This window comes from Cnephaeus nilssonii, assembly GCF_951640355.1.
Source record: "Cnephaeus nilssonii genome assembly, chromosome: 4".
Lineage (NCBI taxonomy): Eukaryota > Metazoa > Chordata > Mammalia > Chiroptera > Vespertilionidae > Cnephaeus > Cnephaeus nilssonii.
In genome coordinates, this window is record NC_137075.1 from 44,635,680 (window position 1) to 44,648,171 (window position 12,492).

The 12,492-nt window shown below is 42.1% G+C and overlaps 1 protein-coding gene and 1 pseudogene across 4 annotated transcripts in view; one reads left to right on the forward strand and one right to left on the reverse strand.

The window, feature by feature from the left end:
• Positions 1-12,492, reverse strand: part of LOC307097903 (ribosomal RNA processing protein 36 homolog) — a 415,062-nt pseudogene that overhangs the window by 368,255 nt on the left and 34,315 nt on the right. The window lies entirely within an intron of this gene.
• The window catches only part of MGA (MAX dimerization protein MGA), a 111,637-nt gene continuing 100,383 nt past the window's right edge, over positions 1,239-12,492 (forward strand). Inside the window, exon 1 of one of the 3 annotated variants that reach the window (XM_079768165.1) lies at positions 1,239-1,255. The gene's annotated coding sequence lies outside the window, so the exon portion shown is untranslated. Of the gene's footprint in view, positions 1,256-1,495; positions 1,548-1,900; positions 1,958-12,492 lie in introns of those variants that run through there. The other 2 variants (XM_079768161.1, XM_079768162.1) reach the window with 2 other exon arrangements.

Below are 12,492 nucleotides of genomic sequence, written 5' to 3' on the forward strand. Positions count from 1 at the left end.
AAACTTAACTCGTTTTGATGTAAGACCATCTTTTCTTAATGATAGTAGATGGTGTTTATCTCGGTTCCAATATACCATAGCTAGTATTAGCTTGAGTCAGAAAATGTAATAGGGCTACATTTGTAGCCCCTTTAAAATGTCTCCTGCACCTCCCCATTTTCCCCCTCATTTCCCTCAACAAGAATAGTAAGTTTTTTTTGTTTGTTTTGATTTGTTTTGTTTTAGAGAATTAGGAAGAGTATTTAAGCCAAAATGATGACAACTAGGAGGAACAAGATCGCAAATGCTTTTTCCAAGAAAGGTCTGGTCTGCCCCAAGAGAAATTCTAGGTGTTATTTCCTCTCCCAAGTGGGGTTTGAAGTTGTATGTAAATTAGCATTGTTTTCCACTGACCGTGAAAGGCTGATAGTTTACTTGTAGGCAAATACCCTTGCAGTTTTTTTTTTTCTTTTTTCTTTTTTTAATCCTCACCCCAGCCCTAGCCAGTTTGGCTCCCTGGACAGAGCGTCAGCCTGCGGACTGAAGGGTCCCAGGTTCGATTCTGGTTAAGGGCACATGCCGGGTTGTGGGCTTGATACCCCGTGGGGGGCGTGCAGGAGGCAGCCGGTCAATGATTGTCTTTCATCACTGTTGTTTCTATCTCTCTCTCCCTCTCTGAAATCAATAAAAAAAATATTTAATCCTCACCCCAGGACACGTATTTATTGATTTGATAAAGAGAGAAAGGGAGAGGGGGAGAGAAACATCCGTAGCCTCCCCTACCGGGGTTCGAACCCGCAACCTTGGCATAGGTCCCGGCTGGGAATCCAATCCGCGACCCTTCCGCGTAAGGGACGACGCTCCAAGTGAGCCACACCTGGCAGGACCCCTAGCTGTTTTTTTTGCTTTTGTTTTTGCAATAGTCACAAAGGCACTCAGCAGGCACTAACTAAATGCATGCTCCTTGAAGGAAGCCGTTAAGCGTTTCCCTAGACCACACAGATCAAACAAGTGGGGGAAGGGGGACTGAAAGTGCCTATTATATCCAGTTACACTCCCACAACTGCTCAAACCGCCTTATTCCGAGCCCGAAGACCGGCTTTCAAGGGTACTTGAAAGGAATGCCCGAGAGGTGAGAGCCAGGAAATCGGGAGAGGTGCCTTTCCCGGCATGCTCTGCAGCACACCGAGGGGCGCCAGACGTATCCCGGCGTGCATCGGGGAGCGCCCAAGGGCGATGGTTCTCGGCTCCTGGAGGGGCACGCGAAGTTAACCCGGTAGGTGTGAGCTCTCTTAGTTTTGAGACCCCGCTTTCTGGTTTCCACTTTATGAAGACAACCCCGTAACGGCAGAAATGGAGGTCCCCTGACTGGTCTCCCTTTCCGCGTGCGAACGACTTTCGGCGCCTCTTGGAGCACCGTGCCAGGTGATTAGCGGTTAGGGGCTGGCCTGAGCCGAGCACGTGATCAAAGCTGGCAGCCAATGACTAGTCGGGGGGTCCAGCAGCGCGAGGATTCCCGGACCCGTGAGCGGAGCGGCGCGTGGGCCCGCTGCGGTCGGCCCCGGCAGGTACGCGCAGGCGCCCTGGTTGCCACGCGCTCCGTCTTTCCCCACGCGCCCAGTGGCGTGGACTTGGCGCGAGGTGTTAAAGAGTCTGTTCGGGTGTTTTTGTGGGTAAGGGTGAGGAGAGGGTTGGGGGGCAGTGGCGTCACGTGGACGCGACAGCCAATCTCAGGCCGAGGCGCACCCACGGCTTTCCCCGGCGCCCCGGGGTGCGACGTGTTCAGTGAGGTTCGGCGCAGCCCTGACGGCTAGGGCTCTCTTTCGAAGCGCGTGTGCGGTTCCTAAAGTCTGGCCGCTGGTTTTCGCGGCGGCCAACACCCCTGTGAGCACGGACGACAAGTTCTCGGCAAAATGGCTGCTGGAAAGAATCGCCGAGCAGGGGGAGCGCTGGGGCCGCGTGAAGGTCACATGACGAGGTTGGCAGCGCGTGCTGCTGGCGCGGGGACGGGGGTGGAGGGGAGAGGGGAGAGGGGAGAGGGGAGAGGCGTAACCAGTCACGTGCCGTCGACTGCGGCGTCCTGTGGTTTTTCAGCGCCTTTGCTGCGGCGAGACTGCCCGCTTTTACTCCTCCCCCTCGAAGCGTGTCAAGCCTTGCGGAGAACCGGTGTGGTGTGGTGGAATAAGCCGAGGTCTGGGAATTAGGGACCTGGAGTCTAAACCTTGGCTGCTTTGGTAGTTAGCTAGTCTTGTTGCCACTCCTGGTCTCCGTTTTCTCATTTATATTTTAGCTCTGCATAGATTATTTTTTTAAGGTCCTTCGTTTGGTATATGACCTCCGCCTAATTCCAGTGTCGAAGGAATTAACAGCAGATTATTCATTATTATGAGACAATTCCATCTCCCCACAAGAAGAAACCCACAACAGCCCCCCACCCCCACCCCCAACATTACAGTGATGTAGGAAACTTGGTGGAGGTAATTAGTATATTCTAGCACGTCTGTCCATATTATCACTAGCATTTATACTTTGTAACTGCCCACTTTCTTATTTGAAAACGGTTCTTTTACACATAGAGCTCCTGTGTGTTTCCTGGAAAGGAATCAAGATTAGTATTGTTAATAACTGTGGAGATGGGGAAACACAAATACTTAGAAGGGACTTGCTAATGGCCCGTTCACTACTCCTAGCTCCAGCTTTTCATTTTACCCAAGATCAAGGCCTTTAGTGAAACGAAGCAGGCATACATTATGCATTTTTCATATCACTCCTTAGGTTTTATGCTACCCTTTGATGTATCTTAAAGAGGTTTTTAATTTTTTGGGAGCACAAATCTAGAAAACATTTATTGAGTAATCATAATAATAGTTTTCACTTTTTAATTTTTATTTTTTTAGTTTTCACTTAAAATATATTTTGATTGATTTCAGAGAGGAAGGGAGAAGGAGATGGAAACATCAATGATGAGAGAGAATCATTGATTGGCTGCCTCCTGTGCTCCCATGGGGAATTGAACTGTGACTTCCTGATTCATAGGTGGACACTCAACCACTGAGCCATGCTGGCCAGGCAATAGTTTTCTCTTTTGAGCAATTATAATAATAGTTAACATCTTTCTAGCATAGTACTTTATTTTGTTTTAAAAACATATTTTTATTTATTCCAGAGAGGAAGGGAGAGAGAGAGAGAGAAACACCAGTGATGAGAGAGAATCATTGATCGACTGCCTTTACTAGTACAGTCAAGATTGGAAAACAACCCATTTTTTAAAGTAGTAAATTTCTGACCACATTTTATATTTAAATATTTATTCACCTGAATTTTGTTTTATTTACATTTTAAGGTACAATCCCTGTATTTTTTCAAATGGTTAGCTGATTGTTCTATAAAAACTAAAAATGAGTAAATGAAAAAGAAAGAAAGTGTTATATAATTTTGAAATTCTTTCTCAACTATTATGAAACACCACTTTTCTAGTACTAAATAGCCCTGTATAGCCCTGGCCCGTGTGGTTCAGTTGGTTGAGCTTCCTCTTGGATACTGGAGGATCACTAGTATGATTGGGTGCCTGAGGGAGGCAACCAATCAGCGATGTTTCTACCCCCCCCCCCCACACACACACCTTTCCTACCTCTCTCTTTAAAATCAATACAAATATTTTTAAAATAAATAGCCTTATATATTTCTAAATTTACGATCTGTTCCACTGCTCTGTCTCCTCTAGAGTTATTACTTAATCACAGCTTTATTTGTATATTCACTAGTAACTCCCTCCCTCACTTCTCTTCCAAAAATTTTCCTACTTCACAGTTTTGTTCCTCCAAATGAACTTTAGAATCATTTTGTCAAGTTTTCAAAAGGAATGCTGGTTGGAATTCTGTAAAATTATCAGCCATATGACCTTATGCAAATTACTTAATCTCTCTGTTGCTATTTCCCTCATTGGTAAATAGAGATAATAGTACTTACTTCATAAGTTTGGTATGAGAACTAAATGAATTAAGACATATTTAGGGGACTCTTTCCCCCTCCCCACCTGGGAATCTGTGCTATGAGATTCTTTCCCTTTCCCCACGTGGGAATCTGTACTTGTTCTTCAATAAATTTCCACCTTTGCTTTAAAAATAAAAAAGATATATATGTAAAGTACTGTGCTAGAGTCCTAGCCGGTTTGGCTCAGTGGATAAGCGTTGGCCTGCGGACTGAAGGGTCCTGGGTTCGATTCTGGTCAAGGGCACATGCTCGGGTTGTGGGTTCTATCCCCAGTAGGGACAGGCTGGATCCCTAGTAGAGGTAGGCTTGATCCCCTATATAAATATGATAGATTAGGGGTGTGCAGGAGGCAGCCGATTGATGGTATTTCTTTCTCATAAATGTTTCTATCTCTCTATCCCTCTCCCTAAAAATCAATACAAACATTAAAAAAAGTAAACTAATAGTGAAGTCTAGAATGGTATACATCAAATATGAACTACCAGTGATTTTTTTTGAGTGGTAGGATTTTTGGATGAATTAATTTTTAATTTTTTTGGATGAATTTAAATAAAGAAAATAAACTTTATATTTTAGAACAGTTCAGACTTATAGAAAAATTGCAAAAATGTTAGTTCCCATATACCCAACACCCAGTTTTCCCTATTAATAATATTAGCATGTATATGTGTCAACTTTTAGTAATCCTGTCCCCTTGAGATCCTCTTAGCTATGATAGTTGCTTAGATTTTCCTTGATTTTGATAGTTTTGAGGAATACTGGCCAGGTATTTTGTAGAGTGTCCCTTAGTTGGGATTTGATGTTGGTTTTTTTTTGTGATTAGACTGGGGTTAGAGTACATACTATCAACATGTCTCTCTTGATTGTGACCTTGATCATTGCCTCTGAATTTTATTTTAAATGTTTGCTCTATAGTTTCTAGTTTTTAATAATTGGTGTTAACTTATAATATAAAAGTATTGTAATATTCTGGGTATGTCTGTCCATCCTTTATCAATAGCTTTTATAATAAGCAGTATATTGATAAGCCTGCTAACACAGAGGATAATGGAAGTTATAGTCAAAGAAAAACAACTGACCAAATTGCTGGAAGGGCTAATTATAGAAAGGAATTAAAGGCATTAGTGCAGTATAGCTTGTTTTAATAGTCTTTTCAAAAAAGTATATTTTTGCCCTAACCGGTTTGGCTCAGTGAATAGAGCGTCGGCCTGCAGACTCAAGGGTCCCAGGTTCGATTCCGGTCAAGGGCATGTAACCTGGTTGCAGGCACATCCCCAATAGGGGGTGTGCAGGAGGCAGCTGGTCAGCGTTTCTCTCTCATCAATGTTTCTGGCTCTCTATCCCTCTCCCTTCCTCTCTGTAAAAAAATCAATAATATATATATATTTTATTGATTTTTTTACAGAGAGGAAGGGAGAGGGGTAGAGAGTTAGAAACATCGATCAGCTGCCTCCTGCACACCTCCTACTGGGAATGTGCCCGCAACCAAGATACATGCCCTTGACCGGAATCGAACCTGGGACCCTTGAGTCCGCAGGCCGACGCTCTATCCACTGAGCCAAACCGGATAGGGCAAAATATATATATTTTTTAAAAGTATATTTTTATTGATGTCAGAGAGGAAGCGGAGGGGGAGGGGGAGAGAGAGGGAGAGAGAAAAAAACATTGATCGGCTGCCTCCTGCATGCCCCACACTGGGATCAAGCCAGCTACCCAGGCATGTGCCCTGACCGGGAATCGAACCGTGACTTCCTGGTTCCTAGGTCAGGTTCCTAGGTCAATGCTCAACCACTGAGCCACACCAGCTGTGCTGTTTTAATAGTCTTTGAAGTGTTTTAGAACTCTGTTCTAGGAAGAACAGCCTGGTAATCGTGAATTAGATCTAAATTCAAAGGTGGGAAAGGAATTATTCAATTATGCATAACAGGATGAGAATATAAATAAGATAGATTAGACTAATTAGGTTAATTTATTCATTCAGAATTCAGCCCTACTGTATGCCAGGTATTATACCAGATCTAGGGATTGAGCAGTGAATAAGACAGTCTCTATTCTCTTGGAATTTATAGTCTAATGGATAGACAGTAAGCTAATAAACAAATATGATTTCAGATATTGTCAAAATGCTGTGAAGAAAATAGCACAAGAGAACAGAATGTGGTGGTGGTGGGTTTGGTGGTTCTTTTAGATAAGTTGTTAGGTAAGGCTCCTCAAAGGTAACATTTGAGCATAAAGAGACCTGAGTGGTAAGGAGGGAGCCACACTAATATGTGGACCCCTTCAAGCAGTGGGAGTTCTAATGCAAAGACTCAGGTGAAAATTAGTTTGGGATTTTCAAGGAAGTGCAAGAAGGCTAGTGTGCTAGAGTGTGGAAATTGTTGGGGTATTAATTGGTGGTGATGGTAGGACATGATATTGGGAAGTTGCTGGGTCTCAGATGGTATAGAGCCTTGCAGACCAGAAAGGCACTTATTTTAAGTGTGATGGGATCCATTGGACAGTTTTATGAAGAAAAATGATAAAGCCCTAGCCAGTGTTTCTCAGTGGTTAGTGTTGCCCTTGCACCAAAGGGTCACAGGTTCAATCCTGGCTCCTGTCTGGCCGAGTTTGGGAGGCAACCAATCAATGTGTTTCTCTCACATGGATGCTTCTCTCTCTTTCTCTCTCCCCTCCCCCCTCCCCTCTCCCTCTCTCCCTCCCCCTTTCCCCCTCCTCCCTTCCCCTCCCTCTCCCTCTCCCTCCCCTTTCTCTCCCTCCCCCGCTTCTCCAGACTCCCTTCCTCCTCCCTTCCACTCTAACAATCAATGGGAAAAATATCCTCCTGTGAGGATTAACAAAAAACAAAAGAAAAGAAAAGAAAAAAAAATGATACAATCTAACTGATGTTTTAAAAGGTCATTGACTAAAAAAAAAAATAAATAAAAAATAAAAATAAAAGGTCATTGACTGCTTTATAGGCCAGAGGGCAGCAGGAGATCATTTAGGAAGTTGTTGGAATGATATGAAATATGGTGGCTTACACAGGGGAGCAAACATGGAGGGGGTCAGATTCAGAATATACTTTGAAGGTAGAATGTGCAGATAGATTAGTTATGGGAAGGATAGAGGAAGAGGAATCAAAGATGATTTTAACGTTTTTAACTAGGGCAACTGGTGCCATGTAAACAGAGATGGAAAACTGGAAGGAGCTAGTCTGGAGTTTAAAATGAAGAGGTTAGTCCAATATGTTGAGTTTGAGATGCTCACTAGATATTCAGGAATAGCCATTGTGTAGGGCAGTGATGGGCAACCTTTTGAGCTTGGTGTGTCAAACTTAGCCAAAAAACTGAGCATAACTCGGGTAGTGTGTCACTTTGAGGAAAAAACATTATTTCACGATATTTATAGTTTAAATAACATAAATGTATAATTGTTATATATAATTGTATTTAATAAACCAAAAACTAAATATTTAACTTATCTGCTTAGTGACTTCTTTGTTCATCCGTCAGTCGGTTTCTTTTGTTGGTCTTGATATTATTTAGCTTGTGTGGGGTGCCGTGAACTAAGATAAGTGAGGGGGAGGGGGAATTCTTTAACTAACCTGCCTATTAGTGACTTTTTTGTTGCTGAATTTCATTGGCTAAATCTTCAATTGAAGGTTGGTATTTTGTACACTTCAGGCCCAAACAAGCGCTACTAACTTCATCTGTCAATCTGTTTCTTTTGTTGGTTTTGATATTATTTAACGCTGAGAATAAGGCCTCACAAAAGTATGTAGAGGGAAAAATTGTGAGTAAAGCCATTGCTATATTTTTCAGGGTGCTAAAAGTGTCTGGTAGTTGGTTCCAGGCACTCCAAATTTCCTGTTCGTAGTGGCACTCTTGATTCTCCAAGCGGCACCTTTCCAGATTCTCAAGTCGACAAACACCTGAGCCCAGATACTGTCTTGAAATTCTGCAAGTTGCATCTCCAAATCATCAATTTGCATCCATTGGAAACCATTTAATTCCAAACTACTGTAGACTACTACATCAGGATACTTAATTATTTTCATGGGCTGTTCTAGACTTCTAAATTGACTAAATCTATCACTAAACTGGTCAAGTAACGAGTCTAAAACATGCTGGTACTTCATATGCAAGAGTTCCATTTCATTTTGTACAGCTGCACTGGCCTTCTCAAAATACTTTGTTACTCGAGGAAAATACTTACAAGGTTTAGTTTCTACATCTCGCTTGAAAATTTTAACTTTACTTTCAAAAGCTTTTATGTATCCAAACATAACGTCAAAACTTTTGCCAAAACCTTGTAACTTTAAGTTCAGTTCATTAATATGAACAGAGAGATCTGTAAAAAACATCAGGGTGTTGACCCACTTATCATTATTAAGCTGAGGAAAGTTTCCCAGATCCTTATCGTCAAGAAATACCTTAATTTCTTCAAAGCACTCCACAAAGCGCTCAAGAACTTTGCCTCGGCTCAGCCATCTTACATTATTGTACATCAGCAGTCCACTGTAGGTGGAATCAACCTCCAGTAAAAGTGCCGAAAATTCTCGCTTGTGAAGGGGGCGAGCAGCTATTAAATTAACTATTTTTGTAACAACTGACATTAAGTCGTTTAAGTCGGTGAATCCTGCCTTGGCACATAAAGCCTCCTGATGGATAATACAATGAAAAGGCACAATCGGATGTCCAATAGCTTCTGTAAACAATTTGACAAATCCGACTTTTCCCCCCACCATATTTGGTGCCCCATCTGTCATCACTGACACACCTTTAGAGATATCAATGCTTAGGTCACGAAATGTTTGTATAACAACCTTACATATTTCGCTTCCTGATTTACTTGTTGACACTGATACTAACTTTATCAACTCTTCTCTCATTGTGAGACCATCAGAATATCGACCAATAATGGCCAACTGAGCATGTGATGTGACATCAGTAGTTTCATCAAGAGAGATCGAAAAATATTTACACTTCCTTATGTCTCTCTTTAATTGATGTTGTACGTTTGTGTTCAGTCTCATTATTCGGTCTTTTATGATATTTCTACTGAGTGGTAACTCAGATATTCTCTTAATAATTGCATCTTTATTCTGCATATCGTGAAATAGAACTGGTGCACATCTTAGGAGAGTTTCTTTAATAAATTCTCCCTCACTGAGCGCTTTTCCATGCTGAGGTATAGCGTGAGCAATGCTCAAACTTGCAGATGTTAAATTTGTAGAGCCTTTCATAAATTTAAGGATGGAATTAGATTGGCTCTTATAAAGGAGTAGCTGCCTGGAAATGTATTCCTTCCTTTCATCCTCACTTTTTTCCAAGAGCTGGGAATGATTAGTTTCAAATGTCTATTTATATTCCACGTTCTGCTTACTACCGTTTCAGTACATAGAACACAAAATGATCTGCCATTTTTTTCTATAAAGCCATACATCTTGGTCCATGTCTCTTGAAAGGGTCGGCCACTGCTACTACCACTTCCTTTATTTAACCTTAGTTTTTTATTTTTTGGGTTCTCCATCAGGGGGGCAGTGACAGAAGATAGAATTATAGATAGCTTGTTAGGCCTGCAGGCAATTAGGGGTTAACTAGCCTAACTAACCACAAAATGGTGCATATAACTGTCTTTTAGGAAAGGGCAGGGTTAATAAGCAGAAATAGGGGTTAATAAGGATGCACAACAGTAATAGTGGTGAAATGGAGTCTGCACTATGGAGCAAGATGGTGTTCCTTATGTGAATTAAAATGGCTGCCGCTATTTCTAATGGCGGGAAACGGCACCCATAGCACGCCACAAACCCTCGCCTCTCCCAGCCTCCCCCTCACTTATCTCAGTAATGATGGATTAGAAATCCATGACACCCCAGAACAGTAGATAATGGTTGCTGTGGTTAACTGTTATTTGGTTACTGGTAATGGCAGGGCCCCCAGAGATGCGTCCCCCGCTGCGTTCCGCTGCTCCCTGCTCTGCCGGTGGAAGTGAGGGCAAAGATCCCGGCTTAACCGGAAGTCCCAGAACTAGACGCTCTGTGCCGGACTTCTGTTGTTTTGGCCTACAGACCTCTGGCACAGAGTGTCTAATAGGGGAGGATGAAACATTTGCGACTAGAGTCTTGGAGTTTAACTCTAAGTTAGACTCCAAGACTCTAGTCGCAAATGTTTCATCCTCAGGAGCAGCAAATGTTTCATCCTCGGCATGCGGCTGCCTCAGCTGCCACGTGTCATCAGAAATGGCTACGCGTGTCAGTGCTGACACGCGTGTCATAGGTTCGCCATCACTGGTGTAGGGAGTTGACTGTTCAAATCTGGAGCCCAGAGTCAAAGTCATGGCTGTGAATATACATTTGGGATGTCATCAGTACATAGATGGTGTTGAAATACATGAATCTGGTGAGATCAGCCAGGGAATAGTGAAGAGGGCCAATGACTGAGCCTTGAGATGCAGTTGAAAGCAAGGACAGAGGAATAGGTTACACTTAGATTTCTTTTGTGTCTGCATCAGCACAGTCAATATGGTATAATATTAAATAATGCCTTTGAGATGATTGTAATGTAACCTAGGTTCTTCCTGTTATGTGAACTGATTCTTCAGGTTTTTGTCATGTATTGCTTGAAGATTTCCACTTTGTCTCCATTACCTAGGGCAGTGGTCGGCAAACTGCGGCTCGCGAGCCACATGCAGCTCTTTGGTCCCTTGAGTGTGGCTCTTCCACAAAATACCACGTACCCTAATTAAGTTAATGACAATGTACCTACCTATATAGTTTAAGTTTAAAAAATTTGGCTCTCAAAAGAAATTTCAATCGTTGTACTGTTGATATTTGGCTCTGTTGACTAATGAGTTTGCCGACCACTGACCTAGGGGCATAAACTACAAATTTCATAGCTTAGCATACCAGACCCATCAGGGTCTGACTCTACCCTACCTTTTTCCTTTTTTCCTCTCTCCTCTTTAACACTCCTGCCATGCCAAATATGCTCTATCCTCTGTTTACCTATAATACTCTTTCCCCCCCTCTTTTAAAAAAAATCTATTTTTATTGATTTCAGAGAGTAAGGGAAGAGATAGAAACATCAATGATGAGAGAGAATCATTGATTGGATGCTTCCTACACACCCCACTGAGGATCGAGCAGGCATCCTGGACATGTGCCCTGACTGGAATTGAACTGCGACCTCCTGGTTCACAGTTTAACGCTCAACCACTGAGCAACACCTGCTGGGTATCTTTCTCCTCCTCTTTGCCTCAAACCCCTACTGAGTCTTCAATGTCCAGCTTAAATTTGCTATGTAATTTCCCTAGATTTCCACAGATAGAAGTTGGCTCCTCACTGCATGGTACTTCCTCAGCTCTATTGTTTTGTGCTTTACAGCAGTACAGAATCAGTTGATATTTTCAGTTTTTTTTATTCATTTGTTTCCCCAGTATTTGGCATGTGTGTGTGTATGAATATGAGTTTAAAAGTACAGTTGACTTTCTATTTGTTGATTAGATGCTCAATCATAATGCTTTGAAAAAGTTTAGAAGTTTTGTTTTGGTAAAAGAGAATAAATAATTAAAAACAGATCTTAAAGTACACAATCAATAGGGATCATTAGCTGAATTTAAAAAATATATATATTTTATTGATTTTTTACAGAGAGGAAGTGAGAGGGATAGAGAGCTAGAAACATCGATGAGAGAGAAACATCCATCAGCTGCCTCCTGCACACTCCCTACTGGGGATGTGCCTGCAACCAAGGTACATGCCCTTGACCAGAATTGAACCTGGGACCCTTCAGTTTGCAGGCCGAGGCTCTATCCACTGAGCCAAACGGGTTAGGGCTAGCTGAAATTTTTAGGATCTTTTTTTTATGGTGAGTTTTTGGTTTTAATGATATTCATTGTGATGAAATTTAGCCAGTACAAAATTGTTTTTTTAAAATGTTTTTATTTCAGAGAGGAAGGGAGAGAGAGAAACATTAATGATGAGAGAGAATCATTGATTGCTGCCTCCTGCACGCCCCCTACTGGGAATCGAGCCCTCAACCCAAGCATGTGCCCTGACTGGGAATTGAACCCGGGATCTTTCAGTCCACAGGCTGACCCTCTATCCACTGAGCCCAATCGACCAGGGTGCCAGTACAAAGTTTAATGAAGTGATATCAATTAGAAGTTTTAGTTCAGAGACATTTTAGGAATGTTTTAATCTCTAGGACTGAATAATGCTTATTCTTTGGAGGCAAGCTATTATAATATTCTTTCTTCACTTGCCCACTTTCCCGCCCACCTTCTCAGTAGTCAGGAATTCTATTTTAACATTATACGTGTACTTTGAGCTCCTTGCTGGAGAGGAAACCTAGTGTAATAAGTTTAGTGGAATCAGCAGTACTCTCCCCAGGAATGTCCATTAAACTGTTGCATAGAGGGAGGTTTAATTGTGTGAATTATAGGTTTGAGAGTTTCAGTCTGTGAGCTCAAAGTAGGGTTAGTTATTTTGTCATTCAATCATAAGCATGTATTGAGCACCTACCATATATGGGCATTGTA